Below are 22,564 nucleotides of genomic sequence, written 5' to 3' on the forward strand. Positions count from 1 at the left end.
AGGACAATCTAACCCTCTTTCCAACATAGCCCTCCAGTTTACTCTCATCCTTCAGCCCATCAAAGAACTTCTTAAGTGCCCTTAATGTACCTGCCTCAGGCATGTCCACTTAATCTATGCCTCTTATTATCATCTTGTACACCTCTATCAAGTCTCCTATCATCCTCCTTTGCTCCAAAGAGAGAAACCTTAGCTCACCCGGCCTATCCTCATGTAATCTTCTCTAATCCAGCTATATAGAACATAGAATAGTACAGCACATTACAGGCCCTTCAGCCCATAGTGTTGTGCTGACCCTCAAACCTTGCCTCTCATATAACCCCCCCACCTTAAATTCCTCCATATACCTGTCTAGTAGTCTCTTAAACTTCACTAGTGTATCTGCCTCCACCACTGACTCAGGCAGTGCATTCCATGCACCAACCACTCTCTGAGTGACAAACCTTCCTCTAATATCCCCCTTGAACTTCCCTCCCCTTACCTTAAAGCCATGTCTTCTTGTACTGAGCAGTGGTGCACTGGGAAAGAAGCGCTGGCTGTCCACTCTGTCTATTCCTCTTAATATCTTGTACACCTCTATCTCCTCTGTCTCCTCTCATCCTCCTTCTCTCCAAAGAGTAAAGCCCTAGCTTCCTTAATCTCTGATCATAATCCATACTCTCTAAACCAGGCAGCATCCTGGTAAATCTCCTCTGTACCCTTTCCAATGCTTCCACATCCTTCCTATAGTGAAGCAATGAGAACTGGACACAGTACTCCCAAGTGTGGCCTAACCAGAGTTTTATAGAGCTGCATCTTTACATCGCGTCTCTTAAACTCTATCCCTCGGCTTATGAAAGCTAACACCCCATAAGCTTTCTTAACTACCCTATCTACCTGTGAGGTAACTTTCAGGGATCTGTGGACATGTACCCCCAGATCCCTCTGCTCCTCCACACTACCAAGTATCCTGCCATTTACTTTGTACTCTGCCTTGCAGTTTGTCCTTCCAAAGTGTACCACCTCACACTTCTCCGGGTTGAACTCTATCTGCCACTTCTCAGCCCACTTCTGCACCCTATCAATGTCTCTCTGCAATCTTCGACAATCCTCCACACTATCTACAACACCACCAACCTTTGTGTCGTCTGCAAACTTGCCAACCCACCCTTCCACCCCCACATCCAGGTCATTAATAAAAATCACAAAAAGTAGAGGTCCCAGAACAGATCCTTGTGGGACACCACTAGTCACAACCCTCCAATCTGAATGTACTCCCTCCACCACGACCCTCTGCCTTCTGCAGGCAAGCCAATTTTGAATCCACCTGGCCAAACTTCCCTGGATCCCATGCCTTCTGACTTTCTGAATAAGCCTACCGTGTGGAACCTTGTCAAATGCCTTACTAAAATCCACTGCACTACCCTCATCTATATGCCTGGTCACCTCCTCAAAGAACTCTATCAGGCTTGTTAGACATGATCTGCCCTTCACAAAGCCATGCTGACTGTCCCTGATCAGACCATGATTCTCTAAATGCCCATAGATCCTATCTCTAAGAATCTTTTCCAACAGCTTTCCACCACAGACGTAAGGCTCACTGGTCTATAATTACCTGGACTATCTCTACTACCTTTTTTGAACAAGGGGACAACATTCGCCTCCATCCAATCCTCCGGTACCATTCCCGTGGACAACGAGGACATAAAGATCCTAGCCAGAGGTTCAGCAATCTCTTCCCTTGCCTAGTGGAGCAGCCTGGGGAATATTCCGTCAGGCCCCGGGGACTTATCCATCCTAATGTATTTTAACAACTCCAACACCTCCTCTCCCTTAATATCAACATGCTCCAGAACATCAACCTCACTCATATTGTCCTCACCGTCATTAAGTTCCCTCTCAGTGTTGAATACCGAAGAGAAGTATTCATTGAGGACCTCGCTCACTTCCACAGCCTCCAGGCACATCTTCCCACTTTTATCTCTAATTGGTCCTATATCCTGGTAAATCTCATCTGCACCATTTCTAAAGGATCCACATCCTTCCTATAATAACACAATACTCCAGGTACGGTCTAACCAGGGTTTTATAGAACTGCAACATTACCTCATGGCACTAAGAATCTGTAATTGAGTGTGTAAATGGATATTACTTGCCAGCCTGTCCTTTGAAATGGAAATAGACAAGAAAATGAATGGAAGGACCATGTAAAATTTTTAAAAAGGCAGCAAAAGTCATAAAATTTTGTATGAGAACAAAAAGCAGTAGCAATACATAGTTTGAACATCAATAATGAAATTGTTGATTGGGAGAAAGGAGGTGTAGTTGAAGGAGAAGCTATTCAATTTCAGAACAAGATTAACCAGTAAGAATGGTGGGGGAAGGAACTGGAGAAGGGTTGGACAATCAACATGGCAGAGAGCATCAGAGGTGTCATGGATGTAGTTGGGATGGGTGTGAACAAGAGGAGGGAGAATAGAGTTAACATTGGAAGAAATAAAATTGCTGGGCAAGAATAAGCTGCAACAATGGGTCAACCCATCAGTACTACTTACAGATTTTCGAAAGGGGGCAGACACATAATGTACAGGGCTCCAATTTCAGGCAGGATGTTGGGGTGGATTGCAAGTGAGTGGAATGCGACATGTTCACATTGGGGCTGTGAGAGTGTAAGTGGCAAGTGAAAGTGAGTAACAGTGGTGGTAAGACTGAGACAATCTCAGTGGTAATTACTGATGAATAGACCTAGAGAGTGTAGAAGTTTCCACAGGGCCAGGAATTCTGAAGATGGAAGAATAATTCCAAAGTCCAGGACAAGACTGTAAAATAGAGTAAGCACAGATAAAAGATAAAGGCTAAGAGTACAAGGAATTTGACAAGACCAGAGCAGAGAGACAATAATGTGTGATCGAAAGCGGACCATAGACAAACCCATTAAGGAAATGGTATCAAATAATGTTGTTCTTAAGACATAAGAACATGGACTTAAGTAAGACCTTTGAGAAGATCTGCATGATAGACAGCCATGAACAGTTAGACCCCATGTGATCCAGGGACATCTATCTAATTGAGTACATAATTAGACAATAAGATCATAAAATATAGGAGCAGAATTAGGCCATTCGGCTCATTGAGTTTGCTCTGACATTCAATCGTGGCTGATTTATTGAGGATGTATCTATCCCAAAGTGGAAGAAGTATTCTAAAGGCAAGGTGACACAACCATGGCTAACAAGAGAAGTCAAAGCCAACATAAAAGCCGAAGAGTTGGCATATAATAGAGCAAAAAATAATGGGAAGTTAGAGGATTAGGAAGCTTTTACAATCCAACAGAAGGCAACTAGAACAGTCATTAAGAAGATAAAAATGGAAAATGATAGTAAGCTAACCAATAATATTAAAGAACATACCAAAAGTTTTTTCAGATACGTAAAGTGCAAAAGAGAGGTGACAGTGGATATTGGACCACCAGAGAACTATGGGGAACAAGGAAATGGCAGACAAACTGAATAAGTATTTTGCAACAGTCTTCACTGTGGAAGACACTAACAGTATGGTGAAAGTTCCAGTGTGTCGGGATTCAGAGGTGTGTGGTTATCGTTACTATAGAGAAGGCTCTTGGGAAACTGAAAGGTTTGAAGGTAGATAAGTCACCTGGGCCAGATGGACTACACCCCACGGTTCTGAAAGAGGTAGCTGAAGAGATAATAACCATATAACAATTACAGCACGGAAACAGGCCATCTCAGCCCTTCTAGTCCGTGCCAAACGCTTAATCTCACCTAGTCCCACCAACCTGCACTCAGCCCATAACCCTCCATTCCTTTCCTGTCCATATACCTATCCATTTTTACTTTAAATGACAAAGATTGTGGGGGTATTAGTAATGATCTTTCAAGAACCGCTGGAAGACTGGAAAATAGCAAGTGTCACTCCACTCTTCACAAAGGAAGAGAGGCAGAAGAAAGGAAATTATAGGCCAGTTAGTCTGACCTCAGTGGTTCGGAAGATGTTGGAATCAATTGTTAAGGATGTGGTTTCGGAGTACTTGGAGACACATAATAAAATAGGCTATAGTCAGCATGTTTTCTGCAAGGGAAAATCTTGCCTGACAAATCTGTTGGAATTCTTTGAAGAAATAACAAACAGTATAAACAAAGGAGAATCAGTCGATTTTCAGAAGGTGTTTGACAAGGTGCCACATAAGTTAAGAGCCCATGGTATTACAGGAAGGATACTAGCATAAATAAAGCAGTGGTTGATTGGAAGGATGCAGAGAGTGGGAATAAAGGGAGCCTTTTCTGGTTGGCTGCCGATGACTAGTGGTATTCCACAGGGGTCTGTGTTGGGACTGCTTCTTTTTACGTTAAATGTCAAAGTTTGCGTACAATACCAAGATAGGTGGAATGGCAGGTAGTTTTAAGGAAGTAGAGAGGCTACAAAAGGACAAGACAGATTAGGAGAATGTGTAAAGAAGTGGCATATGGAATACAGTGTCAATGTATGGTCATGCACTTTGGTAGAAGAAATAAAAGAGTAGACTTATTTTCTAAATGGAGAGAAAATTCAGAAATCTGAAGTGCAAAGAGATCTGGGAATCCTTATACAGGATTCCCTAAAGGTTAATTTGCAGGTTGAGTCTGTGGTGAGGAAGACAAACACTATGATCACATTCATTTCAAGAGGACTAGAATATAAGAGCAAAGATGTAATGTTAAGACTTTATAAAGCACTGTAGGCCTCACAGAGCATTATGAGCAGTTTTGGGCCCCTTATCTGAGAAAGTACATACTGAAACTGGAGAGGGTTCAAAGGAGGATTTTTGTATTTCATGTGCCAGACCCTCAGTATCACAATAAATAATAGTTTGCCTTTTCATTCTTTGTTTCAAAGTAAATATGTCACATTCCCCGTTTTATACTGCACCTTCCAACTTAATGTCCTCTCATCTATCTCCTACAAACATTTTGCCCTCCACACTCTTCGCTAACTCAAATTTCCTTGTATCCTCTGCAAATTTTGCTGCACTGTTCTTGGCTCCTTCAGCCACGTGATCAGTATAGAATCTGAATGGGAGGGCAAAGGGTGACCTATTAGAGGGGTAAAAGGCATGGTTAAAATGGATATCCAGAGACTTCTTCCCAGGGTAGAAAAGGCTAATATAAGTGAGCATAATTTTAAGGTGATTGGAGGATAATTTAGCGGGGATGCCAGAGGTAAGTCTTTTTTTTACACTGAACGGTGGATGTATAGAGGCAGATAAATTCGGGATATTTAAGATACACTTAGATAAGCAGATGATAGAAAAATTGAGGACTATGTAGGAAGGAAGGATTAGATTGATCTTAGAGTAGGTTATAAGGTCAGCACAACATCGAGGGTAAATGGCTTTACTGTACTGTTCTTAAATTGTTGAGGCCTTAGTACTAATGTCAGCTGTGGCAGCCCATCACCAAATAATACATTTACTCCAACTAGTTAGCCACTTCTCTATTCATGCCTAACAACTTATATCCCTCAACCACATGCACTCTTGTACAGTTATCTAGATATTTATTGATGCCTATTGGAAATCTAAATACACTAAATCTACTGAGTTCCCTTTATCCACTCTGTTCGATACAACTTAAAGAATACTAGCAAATTTGTCAAACACGTTTTACTTACATAAAACCAGATTGATCTGCTCCTTCTCAGGCGGTCCCTCTGCTTTGAGTATGGTTTGCATCCATTACAACTCTGCAAGTCCTGAGGTGACATTCTGCCATAGTTGGGGCAGGAGGTACCTGATGTGGCGTAGGATGGTTCAGATGAGAAGCTGCACACTGCTTCAAATGTTTTTTTTCAATGCTCCTTTTCTACCATGAACTAGAAATTCTCAGGAATCTGTAGGAGGCATTGTGCTTTTTAACAAAGGCTTTGAGAACATCCTTGAACATTATTTTTTTGTTCTCCTTGGCATTTCTTGCTGTGATGCAGCCTGGAATAGAAAGTTCATTTCTGGAGTTCAGCATTCAGCATGAAAATAGTCTGGCCCTCCCAGTGCCAACTGATTGTTATTAGATCCTCATGGCTAGGAATGTTGGTCTGAACGAGGATGTATAAACATTCAATTGTTTAGTTTATCCTTCCAATAAATGTGGAATATTTTATGGAGACTTCACTGATTGTACTTGCTGCCTCAGAATCATACAGGAAGACAGGAATCTCTGCTGTCCAGTAGAACTAGAGTTTTGTGCTGGTTTTAAGTCTTGATCTGAGATGACTAAAGGTTGTGCTGGTGCTCTGAAGGTGTTAGCGAATTTCAGCATCATTGCCTGCCTTTGTTGAGAGGTGGATCATGGGAAATTGTCCATGTTTTCCTGGTTCTGCACAGTGACCTTTATTGTCGGAGAGCAGTGTTGAGTAGAAAAGACAGGTTGGTAGAAAAATTTTATGAAGCATGTATGGTGAGCTATATTGAAGAATTGAAGTTCCAATGATCTTGATTGTGTCAGGGTGATATAGCACTGAAACAGGCCTCCAGCCACAGTCTACAAGGACCATCAACCACCCACTTACACATCCTACACTAATCCCATTTTTAAATTCTTCCTTCATTTTACTAACTCCCCCAGAATTTACCACTCACCTACACACTGGGAGCAAGGTACAGCAATTAAACTGACCAATCAGCACATTGTGGGAATGTGGTAGGAAACTGGAATACTCACGCATTCATAAGAGGATGTGCAAAATCCACACATAGGTCACTCAGGTCAGGTCTGAACTTGAGTCCCTCTGGTGCTGTGAGGCTACTAGCTGAGCTACGTATTACCCAAATAGATTCCCATTAGTCTTGCAGGTGAGCTCCATTTCAGCAGGAATCTTGATGAAGCTGAGTCACAGAATTGCAGCAAGAACTTTAGCGTTGCTTTTGTGTTAGGGCAATGACACAGACTTTCTTGACTCCAGCTGATGTGAGTTCAGTATGCTTCCCATCATAGAAACATAAAAAATCCTACAGCCCAATACAGGCCCTTTGGCCCACAAGCTGTGCCGAACATGTCCCTACCCTAGAAATTACTAGGCTCACCCATAGCGCTCTATTTTTCTAAGCTTCATGTACCTACCCAAAAACCTCTTAAAAGACCCTATCGTATCCACCTCCACCACCATCGCCAGCAGCCCATTCCACACACTCACCACTCTCTGCGTAAAAAAACTTACCCCTGTACCCCTGACATCTCCTCTGTACCTACTCCTCAGCACCTTAAACCTGTGTCCTCTTGTGACAACCATTTCAGCCCTGGGAAAAAGCCTCTGACTATCAACACGATCAATGCCTCTCATCATCTTATACACCTCTATCAGGTCACTTCTCATCCTCCTTCACTCCAAGGAGAAAAAGCTGAGCTCACTCAACATATTTTAATAAGGCATGCTCCCCAATCCAGGCAACATCCTTGTAAATCTCTTCTGCACCCTTTCTATGGCTTCCAGATCCTTCCTGTAGTGAGGCGACCAGAACTGAGCACAGTACTCCAAGTGGGGACTGACCAGGGTCCTATATAGCTGCAACATTACTTCTCGGCTCTTAAACTCAATCCCACTATTGATGAAGGCCAATACACTTTCTTAACCACAGAGTCAACCTGCACAGCTGCTTTGAGCGTCCTATGGACTTGGACCCCAAGATCCCTCTGATCCTCCACACCGCCAAGAGTCTTACCATTAATACTATATTCTGCCATCACATTTGACCTATCGAAATGAACCACTTCACACTTATCTGGGTTGAACTCCATCTGCCACTTCTCAGTCCAGTTTTGCATCCTATCCATATCCCGCTGTAACCTCTGACAGCCCTCCACACTATCCACAACACCCCCAACCTTTGTGTCATCAGCAAACTTGCTAACCCATCCCTCCACTTCCTCATCCAGGTCATTTATAAAAATCAGGAAGAGTAAGGGTCCCAGATCAGATCCCTGAGGCACACCACTGGTCACCAACCTCCATGCAGAATATGACCCGTCTACAACCACACTTTGCCTTCTGTGGGCATGCCAGTTCTGGATCCACAAAGCAATGTCCCCTTGGATCCCATGCCTCCTTATTTTCTCAATAAGCTTTGCATGGGTTAACTTAACATATGCCTTGCTGAAATCCATGTACACTACATCTACTGCTCGTCCTTCATCAACACGTTTAGTCACATCCTCAAAAAATTCAATCAGGCTCGTAGGGCATGACCTGCCCTTGACAAAGCCATGCTGACTATTCCTAATCATATTATACCTCTCCAAATGTTCATAAATCCTGCCTCTCAGGATCTTCTCCGTCAACTTACCAACCACTGAAGTAAGATTCACCGGTCTATAATTTCCTGGGCTATCTCTACTCCCTTTCTTGAATAAAGGAAGATGTTCATTACAATTACTGGCAACGTGGCAAAACAGACTTGCATCACTGACACCGCCAGGGAAAAATGAATCAATGTTCTCACTGTACTCCCCATGAGTATCCAAATAAGCAGGTTTACACCTGGTTAGTTCTTGAATAGGAGCCCACCTGGGAATATTTGGAGAAACAAGTGATCCAACCAGCAAGGTGAGTACACTGAACAGTAGTGCATCCTGGTATTACGCCTCTGCAAGATCTTGCAATACACATCACAGAACTGCATCCAGTATAACCACTGCAAATGTAGCATCATAGAATCAGTGTATACAGCATTGTAGCAGAACACCAACCGAATGAATCTACCCTTGGTCTGACAAAATGCACTTATGCCCATCACAACTAATAGCATCAATTCAAAGTATTTCCCAATTGCAACCATCAGAATAGCACCAGCCATCATTATAATGTCATGACCCCAGCCCCCTCCTTTGTGAGAATCGCAAGAGCGAGAGAGAGAGAGAGAAGCCTTACGGTTTGGAATGTGAGCTGGCCGCTCAGCCAGACAAAAGCCTTGGACATAGCCATTGTCTTGGGAGACATCTTTGTGGAATAAGGGACTGGACTACGTGCAAACCCTCAGGGCAATGTGGGCTGGGTGATGGGGGAAAGATTGCCTCACCCCCACCCTGATTGACATCTACAACCCTGCCAGTCCAGATAAAAGGTGGGCTGCCTCAGACGCACCAAGGAGACACACGAAGAAGACACGATAGCACTTCCCGTTGGAGCGGGAAGCCATTCTGAAGGAAGCCACGTGCGTTAGATTCCGGATCGGGAGTCTGTGGCTGGAACCAAAGGAAAAACCGTTTTAACTAACAACAGGGATTTGCTTCGCAAAGACGACGGGCAAGTGTTCCTTTTCTCTCTCTCCAACACGTGAAATGCCAGCGGTTCCCGAAACAGGGAAGCCTGCAGACTTTGAGTGACTCTTATATTCCATTGGACTCAGTATCCCCTAGACAACGATAGAGCTTATTTTTGATTGATTATTACTATACCTGTGCTTTAGATTGAGTTTTGACGATGTATATGATCTGAATGTTTTGTATTAACCATATGTTTGTGCCCCTTTATAAATAAAAACGTTTGAAAATAGTATCATCAGGCTTCAGCGGACCTCTCTATCTTTGCTGGTAAGTCACCCGGTTACTGGGAACGTAACAATAACCATTCTCCCTCACCACTCACAATGAAGAGAACGTATCAATTCTGCACTGCTGACACACTATACAAATTTAGTTAGATAGAAATTGAAAATATTTCAAGAACTATAGTGTTTAGAAAGGGCTTGAACCATCCTAAAGATAAGACATTCACCAAGGACCTCACATGGTCTATACACACCAGCTGTGTGGTGATTAAAACACAGCAGCGCCTCTTTCACCTCAGACAGTTGAGGAAGTTTGGTACGGGCCCCCAGATCCTAAGAACTTCCTACAGAGGAACAATTAAGAGCATCCTGACTGGCTGCATCACTGCCTGGTATGGGAACTGTACTTCCCTCAATCACAGGACTCTGTAGATCATGGTGTGGACAGCCTAGCATATCTGTAGTTGTGAACTTCCCATGATTCAGGACAGGTGTGTAAAAAGGGCCCATAGGATCATTGGGTCACTGATCCAGTGCATTGGGTCGCTGAGTCACCCCAGCGACAATCTATTCCAGCTTCTACCACCCAGGAAGCAGTACTGCAGCATTAAAGCCAGGACCAACAGGCTCCGGGACAGCTTCTTCCACCAGGCCGTCAGACTGATTAACTCATGCTGATTTGAGTGTACTCTATATTACAGTGACTGTTCTATTTATTATAATTTATAATAAATTACTATGATTGCACATTGCACATTTAGATGGAGACGTAACATAGTGATTTTTATTTCTCATGTGTGTGAAGGATGTAAGAAATAAAGTCAATTCATTCATTCATTCATTCATTCAGGTGCTGGAAATCCAGAGCAACACACAAAATGGTGAGGAACTCAGCAGGTCAGGCAGCATCTATCAACCATCCTAAGATACACTCAGTGGCTACCTTATGAGGTGCCTTCTGTGGCCACTGAGTGTATATTTGTGGTCTTCTGTTTCTGTAGCCCATCCACTTCTACGTTTGATGTGTTGGTGCATAAGAAGATGCTCTTCCACACACCACTGTTATAAAGCGTGGTTATTTGAGTTGCTGTCGACTTCTTATCAGCTTGAACCAGTCTGGCCATTCTCCTCTGACTTCTTTCATTAACAAGGCACTTTTGCTCACAGAACTGCTACTCACTGGATGCTCTTTGTTTTTCTCACCATTCTCTGTAAACTTTAGAGACTGCTGTGCCTAAAAATCCTGGGAGATCAGCAATTTCTGAGATACTCAAAACACCCTGTCTGGCACCAACAATCATTCCACAGTCAAAGTCACTTAAATCACATTTCTTCCCCATTCTTATATTTGGTTTGAACAACAACTGAACCTCTTGACCATGTCTGCATATTTTAATGCATTGAGTTGCTGCTACATGATTGGCTGATTATATATTAGCATAATGGACAGGTTGTGGCGACCCACTTCCCAGCGCACTCGAACCGGCTCACAAAGTGGTGCGTGCCGGCATTGAGACCGGTTCCAAAGAGGGCGCCAAGCCTGCTTCACCAGCAAGGGGTGAATACAGTACAGGAATACAGGAAGGCTTTAAAGCGAGGCCACAAAGTTTGAATAAACCTCTTTCGCAACTGCAGCTCACCAACTACGTGTTGTTATTTCAGCGCTGCGTGTAGCACACCGCTACAAGGTGTCCCTAATAAAGTGGCTATTGTATGCAGATAAATGACAAGGACAAACTAAATTTTTGAGTGTTGCCCAGAAACACATTCTTCATTAAGGGATTTTTGCCCAATGAAGATGGAGGCATATATTGCTGGATGTAATTTCGAGGAATAAAATGAATCATGTGAGCAATTACAGCGAGTATTGATGGAATAGTGATTATAATGGCATAAGATTTAGTCTGGCTATGGAAAGGGACTTGCAACAAGATACAGATATTTATTAGAGAGGAATCAATTGCAGAGGTTTTCTATGAATTTCTTTTGTTTGAATTCAATTCAAGTCACACAAAATGCTGGTGGAACACAGCAGGCCAGGCAGCATCTATAGGGAGAAGCACTGTTGATGTTTCAGACCGAGACCCTTCGTCCTGCGATCCAAGATGGTGCAATTTCTGAACCAAGCAGTGATGCAGCTGCTCAGGATGCTCTCAATACAACCCCTGTAGAATGTGATGAGGATGGGGGGTGGAAGATGGACTTTCTTCAGCCTTTGCAGAAAGTAGAGACGCTGCTGGGCTTTCTTTGCTATGGAGCTGGGGTTGAGGGACCAGGTGAGACTCTCCATCAGGTGAACACTGAGAAATTTGGTGCTCTTAATGATCTCTACCGAGGAGCCGTCGATGTTCAGTGGGGAGTGGTCGCTCCGTGCCCTCCTGAAGTCAACAACCATCTCTTTTGTTTTGTTCACATTTAGAGACAGGTTGTTGGCTCTGCACCAGTCCGTTAGATGCTGCACTTCCTCTCTGTAAGCTGACTCGGCATTCTTGCTGATGAGACCCACCATGGTCGAGTCATTAGCAAACTTGATGATGTGGTTTGAGCTGTGTGTTGCAGCACAGTCGTGGGTCAGCAGAGTGAACAGCAGTGGACTGAGCATGCAACCCTGGGGAGCCCCCGTGCTCAGTGTGATGGTGTTGGAGATGCTGCTCCCGATACGGACTGACTGAGGTCTCCCAGTCAGGAAGTCTAAGATCCAGTTGCAGAGGGAGGTGTTCAGGCCCAGTAGGCTCAGCTTTTCAATCAGTTTCTGAGGGATGATTGTGTTGAATGCTGAACTGAAGACTGTGAACAGCATCCGAACGTATGTGTCTTTTTTGTCCAGGTGGATTAGGGCCAGGTGGAGGGTGATGGCAATGGCGTCGCCTGTTGACCGGTTGGGATGGTACGCAAACTGCAGGGGGTCTAGTGAGGGGGGGCAGCAGGGTCTTGATATGCCTCATGATAAGCCTCTCGAAACACTTTATGATGATGGATGTGAGTGCAACGGGACAGTAGTCATTTAGACAGGACACTGAAGACTTCTTTGGCATGGGGACGATAGTGGTGGCCTTGAAGCACGTTGGAATGGTGGCGCTGCTCAGGGAGATGTTGAAGTGAGAACATCTACTAGCTGGTCTGCACATCCTCTGAGCACTCTAACGGAATATTGTCTGGTCCAGCAGCCTTTTGTGGGTTGACCCTGCAGAGGGTTCTTCTCACATCGGCCACGGAGAGATACAGCACCTGGTCATTTGTAGGACGGGTGGACTTCCTTGCCACCACATCATTTTCTGCCTCAAAATTGGCGTAGTTATTCAGCGCATCTGGGAGGGAGGCATCCTCCGCACAGTCAGGTGATGGTGTCCTATAGTTGGTGATGTCCTGAATCCCCTCCCACATGCGATGCATGTCGCCGCTGTCCTGGAAGTGGCTGTGGATTCACTGGGCGTGTGCACGCTTTGCCCCTCTGATGGCCCGGGACAGTTTGGCCCTCGCTGTTGTTAGGGCTGCCTCGTCACCTGCTCTGAAAGGGGAGTCATGGGTCCTCAGCAGTGCACGCACCTCCACTGTCATCCATGGCTTCTGGTTAGCACATTTAGTGATGGTCTTGGACAGAGTAACATCATCACATAATGCACTTTGTTACGAACCCCGTAACTGGGTCACTTACCAGCAAAGATAGAGAGGTCCGCTGAAGTCTGATGGTACTATTTTTAAACATTTTTATTTATAAAGGGGCACAAAAGTAAGGTTAATACAAACATTCAGATAATATATGTCATCAATACTCAATCTAAAGCGCGGGTATAGTAATAATCAACAATAAGAAGTAGCTCTATCATTTGTCTAGGGGTAAAACTATTGTCCGATGGAAATATAAAAGTCTCGCCAGTTCATGAAGGCTGTTAGCCGTTTGAGGGACCGCTGGGTGTTCACGGGTTGGAGAGAGAAAATAAACTTGTCAGCCTGTTGGACTCAAATCATTGAATCGGGAACGTGAGTTCCCCGTTGTCAGTTCGGAATCCTTTTCGGGGTTATCAGCCACTCGATTCCCAAGCTAGGGGAACCGAATCACACGTGGCTCCCAAACAGCTTCCCGTCCTAACGGGAGCGATGAGCGATGGTGTCTCCGTCTGGTTACCCGCTGGCGTACTGCCTCCTGCTGTCCCCTTTTATCGTGACTGGCAGATTTGTAGATGTCAATCAAGGTAGGGTGATACAATCCCCACCCCACATTGCCCGAGGGTGTCCATGTCCCTGAGAGCTGGCACGTAGGATATAGTCGCAATTCACACAAGTGTCTCCAAGAACAATGGTCAAATCTGTTGCATTGTCTCTCATTTCCTGGGTCCAAGACCCGAATTAATAGCGATCTTGCGATTCTCCGGAAGGAGGGGGCTGGTCCCACACCCTTCAGCCCCTCAGAGCTGTGGTACATTCATAACACCCCCTTTCTTCAAAGCATTTTCACCAGCGGTGAAACGAAGTAATACAGAGTCTTACAGGATTTTAGAATCTAACACAATACACAAGCTTTTCGTTTCACTACAGAGCTACTCAGTTATACATTTAATTCAGCATCTAGATAAACAATCCGCTAGCACATTATCACTCCCCTTAATGTGCTGTATCTTAATATCGAATTCTTGCAGCATCAGACTCCAGCTTAATAACCTCCGGTTTTTATTTTTCATATTGGCCAGGAATACCAACGGGTTGTGATCGGTATAGACCACTAGGGGTTTTTGCGCTGGACAAATGTACACTTCGAAATGTTGTATCGCCAACACAAGTGCCATCAATTCCTTTTCCACGGTAGAGTAATTCCTCTGGTGTACATTGAACTTCTGAGAGAAATATGCTACCGGGTGCTCCACTCCATCCCCTGCTTGCTGTAAGAGAACTGATCCTGCAGCCTCATCACTGGCGTCCGTTGCCAAGGAGAAGGGGGTTAACAGATCGGGCGCTTTTAACACAGGGTCATGGCACAATATGGCTTTTAACTTTTCAAAGGCATTCTGACAAGAATGACCCCACTCAAATTTTTCCTCCTTCTGCAGTAATTTTGTAAGGGGGAGCGCAATGTCCGCAAAATTTTTACAGAATTTCCGATAGTATCCCACCATGCCCAAAAACCTCCTCAGGGCCCTTTTATTGTAGGGTACAGGGACCTCGGAAATAGCCTGGACCTTCGCCTGCACAGGGGCCAACTGCCCTTCTCCCACCACATACCCTAAATAGGGTGATCGTGGCATGACCAAATTCACTCTTCGCGAGGTTTACTGTAAGGTGGGCTGCCGACATTTGGGTAAACAGATTTTCTACAGCCTCCAGGTGCTCCCCCCAGGTGTCATTCCAAACTACCACATCGTCAAGATAAGCCTTGGTGTGGGTTAACCCCTTTATCACAGCGTCTATCATCTGCTGAAATGTCCCTGGTGCATTTTTCATCCCAAACGACATAACGTTGTACGCATACAACCCGGACGGGGTGACAAAAGCTGAAATCTCTCGAGCCCTGTCCGTTAAAGGAACGCACCAGTACCCCTTTAACAAGTCAATTTTTGTGATCTGTACCTCGCCTTCCCCACTTGATCAATGCAATCATCCACCCGGGGGATAGGGTAAGCATCTGTCTGGGTGACTGCGTTGACCTTCCGGTAATCGGTACAGAATCTTATGGTACCGTCCGGTTTTGGGACAACCACGCAAGGAGAAGCCCACGCGGAAGAGGATTCGCGGATTATCCCAGCAGCTAGCATATGTTCAATCTCCTTTTCTACTAGCTGGCTCTTTTCAGAATTCATCCGATAAGGGGCCTGTTTTATAGGTTGGGTTGAGGTAACTATCACATCATGTTTCGTCCCACTACACCTTCGGGGAACATCTGGACATAAGTCTGCATGCCGGTTAACGAGCTGTATTACCTGCTCCCGCTGTTCAGGCTTTAAGTGGCCAACTTTATCCGCAAGGCTCGCCAATACGATAGAGTTCTCCAATCTGGTGGGGACTATACCTATCTTTTCAAACCGTTCTGGTCCCTCCTTACCATCCCCCTCTACCTCATCGGCTTTCATGGCCGCACCAACCACCGCGGGGGTGGTTTCATGGTACCGTTTCATCATGTTCACGTAAACTAACTGGGTCGGCTTTCGCCGGTCGGGGGTTTCGATCATGTAATTCAGCGAGTCTATTTTCTTACGCACTGTATATGGTCCTTGAAACCTCGCCCTAAAGGGGTGGGTAACTACCGGGAATAGGACCAAGACCTGGTCGCCTACGTGAAACTCTCGTTCTCTTGCTCTCGGGTTATACCACTGACTCATTTTTCCCTGGGAGGCTTTAAGGTTTTCTTTTGCCAAGGCGCATACTTTATGCAGCCTTTCCCAGAATTTCAGCACATAGTCGATCACACTGACTTGGACGGTCGGGCTAGACCACTTTTCTTTCAGTAGGGTTAGGGGTCCCCTGGGCCTGTGACCGAAAACGAGCTCGAACGAACTGAACCCCAGGGAGCACTGGACTGTATCCCTTACGGCAAATAACAAAAGGGGTAAAGCCTCATCCCAGTCTCGAACGTTCTCCTGACAATAAGCTTTAAGCAAGGTCTTTAGGGTAGCGTGGAACCTTTCCAATGCTCCTTGGGACTCCAGGTGATATGCAGAGGCCAGAATCTGTTTTACCCCTAACTGGGTCATCATCTGCCGAAATGCACTAGACGTGAATGTACTTCCCTGGTCCGATTGTATCTCCTTAGGCAGCCCCACTGTGGTAAAGAATTTAATAAGGGCCTTCACCACCGCAGAGATCCTAATATTACCCAGAGGCACGGCCTCTGGAAATCGTGTAGCGGCACACATCAGGGTCATGATATACTGCCGCCCACTCGCAGTTTTAGGTAAGGGTCCCACAAAATGCACAATGATTCGGGAGAAAGGCTCCTCGCATGCGGGGATGGGTCGGAGGGGGGCCTTAGGGATAACTTGGTTCGGCTTACCCACCACTTGGCATGTATGACACCTTTTACAATACTCAGTAATATCTTTTCTCAGGTTTGGCCAATAGAACTCTCTCTGAACCCGATCCACTGTCTTCGTTATTCCCAAATGCCCACCTGAAGGTCCCTTATGAGCTAAGTTCAAAATTTCATCCCGATACACTTTCGGAACTACTATCTGATGTACCACCGCCCAGTCCTCATCGACCGGTACCGCGGGGGGGCCTCCATTTCCTCATCAACACCCCCTCCTTCAGGTAGTAACCCTTGGGTTCTGTCTCAATCTCGGTCTCAGAAAGAACCGACTCCCTCAAGGCTGTCAGCTCCTCATCATCTCCCTGTTCCCGTACAAACTCTCTTCTTGCTAAGGGCAGGTCTACCTCCCCCCCTTTTCTCTCTCCTTCCTCCCTACTCTCCGGTTTACCTTCCTCTGACCCTCGCTGGTACAGAGTCGGTAGAAACGTCTCGGCCAAATCAAAACTGGCTAAATTTAAACTGCTCTCATTCTCAGCTGCCTTTTTCGACATGCTGCGAGTGACCGCGCATGCGGGATAGATCTTAGGATCTGAGGGAGTGGCCTCAACCCTCGCAGGCTGGGTTGTCAGCTTCACGGCTGCACCCATCTTCCCACCCGCTAGGTCATTACCCAGAAGGACGTCCACGCCTTCCCCCGGCAACTCCGGCAGGACCCCCAATTCCACTGGTCCCGACACCAACTTGCAATCTAGAAGGACCCTATGCAAAGGCACCACTTCAGTCCGTTTTCCTATGCCTCTCAGGGCTACCTCTCCCGTCTGAGGTCCGAATTTTTAACACGTTACCGCTAATTAATGATAGCTCCGCCCCCGTGTCTCTCCAAATCCTTACGGGAATTGGTGGGTCCCCCTCCCTCAAAGACACGGTTCCTTCGGAACTAAACGTCTCCCGCCCCTCCTGTATTCCATCTACCTGGGGCCCTCTCGTCGATTTTCTGATCGACGCAATACAGCCTATAGGGATAGCTGCTTTCCCTTTTTCTGGCTCCTTCCTCGGAGCAGGGCATTTTGATGCAATATGTCCCACCTTTCCACAATTAAAACAGGTTAAACCAGGAAATCTCCAGGTTTCCGGCCTGTTATCCTCACTTTTCCTGCTAGCTCCCGGCGGAGTTTCTCCCTTAGCCGGCGGACTTTCCCTACCATTCCGACGGTCTCTTGGGTAACTTTTTGGCGAGGAAAACTTTGTCCTGTGGGTTAGGGCATATTCATCTGCGAACCTAGCAATTTCTGAGATGGACTTATTCGGCTTCTCATTCAAATACATCCGGATCTCCTCCGGAACACACCCTTTTAATTCCTCAATCAAAAATAACTCCCTGATACGCCCATAATCCCCGTCCACTGTTTCTGCGGTGCACCAACGGTCCAAGAGCATCCCCTTCTCATGGGCAAACTCGGTATACGTCTGATTCCACCCTTTTCGTAAATTTCTGAACCTTTGTCTATAAGCTTCAGGTACTAGCTCGTAACTCCGGAGAATGGCCTCCTTTACTTTGGCATAATTCTCCGCTTCCCCCTCCTCGATGGACAACGCCGCATATGCTCGTTGTGCCTTCCCTTTTAACACACTTTGTAACAACGCCACCCATTGCTCTTTGGGCCACTTCTGATTTACTGCCACCTTTTCAAAAAGCAAGAAATAACTATCAACATCCGACTCTTCGAATGGAGGTACTACCCTTAACTCCCGACTAACATTAAACCTCTCCTCTCGGTCTAACCCTTGATCTCTTCGCTCTTTCCTTAACTTCTCCATCTCCAAGTCATGTTTCCTCTGTTTTTCTGCCTCCTCATACTCCCTCTCCTTCTCAGATCTTTCCTTCTCCTTCTCAGCTGCTTCCAGCTCCTTTAGCTGGAGCTCATGATCCCGTTTCACCTTTAATTCCTTCAGTTGGAATGCCTGCTCCCTTTCTTTCTCTTTCTCAGTTGCTTCCAGCCCCTTTAGCTGGAGCTCATGATCCCGTTTCACCTCTAATTCCTTTAGTTGGAATGCCTGTTCCCTTTCTTTCTCTCTCCCAGCCCTTTCTTTCTCCTTCTCAGCTGCTTCCAGCTGCTTTACTTTAAATTCATGTTCCAACCTTAATTTCTCCGACTCTAACTGATCCGTCCCACTCGCTAGTACCTTTTCAGGGATATTTTCCAAATCCTCAGCTGCAAACACCTTCTTCCCAATGTAATACTGAGTTATGACCCTTCGCACTTCCCGCTTTTTCATTGATGACCTCACCTCTGTGAGGCTTAACCCCTTCGCCAGATTTACCAAGTCTAATTTGGTAGCCGCCTCTAGCGCCCCTAGAGTTGGGTTTTCCATAAATTCATCCACGTCCATCTTTGCTGGTTTCCCATCTGGCTACCAGCATACCAGATCCAAATTTTTTTTTGACTTATGAACCCAATTCACTGACCTCCCAATTTGGTGTCAAATCCCGAGACGAGTACCCCAATGTTGTTATGAACCCCGTAACTGGGTCACTTACCAGCAAAGATAGAGAGGTCCGCTGAAGTCTGAAGGTACTATTTTTAAACATTTTTATTTATAAAGGGGCACAAAAGTAAGGTTAATACAAACATTCAGATAATATACGTTGTCAATATTCAATCTAAAGCGTGGGTATAGTAATAATCAACAATAAGAAGTAGCTCTATCGTTTGTCTAGGGGTAAAACTATTGTCCGATGGAAATATAAAAGTCTCGCCAGTTCATGAAGGCTGTTAGCCGTTTGAGGGACCGCTGGGTGTTCACGGGTTGGAGAGAGAAAATAAACTTGTCAGCCTGTTGGACTCAAATCATTGAATCAGGAACGTGAGTTTCCCGTTGTCAGTTCGGAATCCTTTTCGGGGTTATCAGCCACTCAATTCCCAAGCTAGGGGAACCGAATCACACGTGGCTTCCGAACAGCTTCCCGTCCTTACGGGAGCAATGAGCGATGGTGTCTCCGTCTGGTTACCCGCTGGCGTACTGCCTCCTGCTGTCCCCTTTTATCGTGACTGGCAGATTTGTAGATGTCAATCAAGGTAGGGGGATACAATCCCCACCCCACATGGACAGGGTGTCCATGTCCCTGAGAGCTGGTACGTAGGATATAGTCGCAATTCACACAAGTGTCTCCAAGAACAATGGTCAAATCCGTTGCATTGTCTCTCATTTCCTGGGTCCAAGACCCGAATTAATAGCGATCTTGCGATTCTCAGGAAGGAGGGAGCTGGTCCCGCACCCTTCGGCCCCTCAGAGCTGTGGTACATTCATAACAACTTGCTGATGTAGCTAGTCACTGATGCCGTGTACTCCTCTAAATTGGCATTAGGCATTGCAATGAGATTGGCATGTAAAACTCAAATTGATCAAAGGATGTGGAATCAAGTATGAAACATCTACATCACCACGAGGTGGGAAGATAATTAATACCCGAGCACCCAGGGTAGCAGCAGGTAAAGAATAAAATGAAGCAGAAAATGTTTTGGACATACATAAGGTTGTTAGTGAAAACACACTAACCATAAAAAACTAAGAGGGCAAGTGACAAAGAAAATTGGAGTGGCAAAGAAAGAATTTCATAGCTATCATTTGAAAGGGAATCCAAAAAGTCTGCTGATTATGAGCCAAAAAATATTGAGGACAGCCAGTGTTTTTTTCCTAGAGCAGAAATTCCCAATACCACAGCACATTAGTTTAAGGTGAGTGAAGGAAAGTACAAGGGATGTGTCAGAACAGAGACATAGACGAGTACAGCACAGGAAGAGGCCATCTGGCCCACAATGTCGTACTGAACCAGCTAAAAGCAAATCAAAACACTGGAACGCTTATCCCTCTTACCTACACCATGTCCATATTTTTCCATCCTCTTTACATCCGTGTGCCTATTCAAATGTCTCTTGCTGAGGTAAAAAGGTAAGGTCAGTAGGTTCTTTTTTCATTTATTCTGACTAATCTGGGATCAGGTAATGGGGGAGACGGTTAGAGCAGTGGTGTGCTCCGTATGCAGTATGTGGGAGGTCAGGGTCAACACAGGTTGCATCCAGCTGCAGCTCCTATCAGACCGAGTCAGGGAATTGGAGCAGGAGCTGGATGAACTACGGATCATTCGGGAGGCAGAGGCAGAGATAGATAAGAGTTATCGGGAGGTAGTCACACCGAAAAGTCAGGAGGTAGGCAAATGGGTGACAGTCAAGAGAGGCAGGGGGAGCAGACAGAGAGAGCAGAGCACGCCTGTGACCGTTCCCATCAACAATAAGTATACTGTTTTGGATACTGTTGGTGGGGATGACCTACCAGGAACAAGTTGCAGTGGTCCTGTCTCTGGCACTGAGGTTGGACCCTCGACTATGAAGGGGAGGAGGGAAGAGAAGAGAGCGGTAGTGATAGGGGATTCTATAGTCAGGGGGGCGGATAGGAGATTTTGTGGGGAAGATCGGGAGTCTCGGATGGTAAGTTGCTTCCCTGGTGCCGGGGTCCAAGACATCTCAGATCGGGTGCAGGTTATTCTCGAGAGGGAGGGCAAGAATCCAGATGTTGTGGTCCATGTAGGGACCAACGACATGGTAGGATGAGTGAGGGGGTCCTGCGTAGGGAGTTCAGGGAGTTAGGTGCGAAGCTGAAGAGCAGGACCTCCAGGGTAACAATCTCAGGATTGCTACCTGTGCCACGTGCGAGTGAGGCAAGGAACAGAAAGATTATAAAGATTAATATGTAGCTGAGAGGATGGTGCAGGAGGGAGGGCTTCAGGTCTTTAGATAATTGGGCTTTGTTCCAGGGAAGGTGGGATCGGTTCCGAAGGGACGGTTTACACCTGAACTGGAGCGGTACTAACATTCTTGCAGGGAAGTTTGCTAGTGCTTCTTGGGGGGGGGGGGGGTTAAACTAAATTTGCAGGGGGCAGGGATCCAGAATGTGAGAGAGGATAGCGAAATGAAGAATAAAGGACAGGTGGGGACTACACGGTTCCGGAATATTAAGTGTGTAGTAGAGAAAGGTGAGGCGGAACAAGTGATAAGGAGGACACATGTACAGAGGGATGGTCTGACGGAACATGGAGTTAAATGTGCAGAAAGAATAAGTAAATTTAGGAAGGACGACAAAATTCTAGGGGCGTATAGCCTGATGGGAGTTCGGGGAGCTGGGTTAAGCACAGTAGGCAGAGATTCAAACAGAGAGAGGAGAAATGGGCTAAAAATTCTATATCTGAATGCACGAAGTGTCAGAAATAAGGTGGATGAGCTTGATGCTCAGGTGCGAATGGGTAACTATGATGTTGTTGGGATAACGGAGACATGGCTGCAGGGAGATCAGACCTGGGAAATGAATGTACAAGGGTATACGTGCTATCTTAGGGACAGAAATGTGGGCAGAGGGGGTGGGGTGGCCCTGTTGGTGAGGAATGAGATTCAGTCCTTTGCAAGGGGGGACATAGGATCAGGAGAAGTGGAGTCTGTGTGGATAGAATTGAGGAACAGTAAAGGCAAAAGGACCCTAATGGGTGTTGTCTATAGGCCACCAAACAGTAACATGGATATTGGGTGCAAGTTGAATAGGGAGTTAACATTGGCATGTGGCAAAGGTAATGTCGCAGTAGTTATGGGGGATTTCAACATGCAGGTGAACTGGGAGAATCAGGTTGGTGCTGGACCCCAGGATAGGGAGTTTGTAGAGTGCCTAAGGGATGCATTCTTGGAACAGCTTGTACGAGAGCCGACCAGGGACAAGGCTATTCTGGATTTAGTGTTATGTAATGAACAGGATTTGATAAGCGATCTTGAAGTAAAGGAGCCATTAGGAGGTAGTGATCATAATATGATGTTTTTATCTGCAATTTGAGAAGGATAAGGGCAGATCGGAGGTGTCAGTGTTGCAGTTGAACAAAGGAGACTATGGAGCCATGAGGGAGGAGCTGGCCAAAGTTAACTGGACAGATATCCTAGCAGAAAAGACAGTGGAACAGCAATGGCAGGTATTCTTGGGAATAATGCACAAGGTGCAAAATCAATTCATCCCCCGGAGAAGGAAGGATTCAAAGGGGGGAAAGGGGCCACAGT

This window comes from Hemitrygon akajei, chromosome 19 (assembly GCF_048418815.1).
Source record: "Hemitrygon akajei chromosome 19, sHemAka1.3, whole genome shotgun sequence".
NCBI lineage: Eukaryota > Metazoa > Chordata > Chondrichthyes > Myliobatiformes > Dasyatidae > Hemitrygon > Hemitrygon akajei.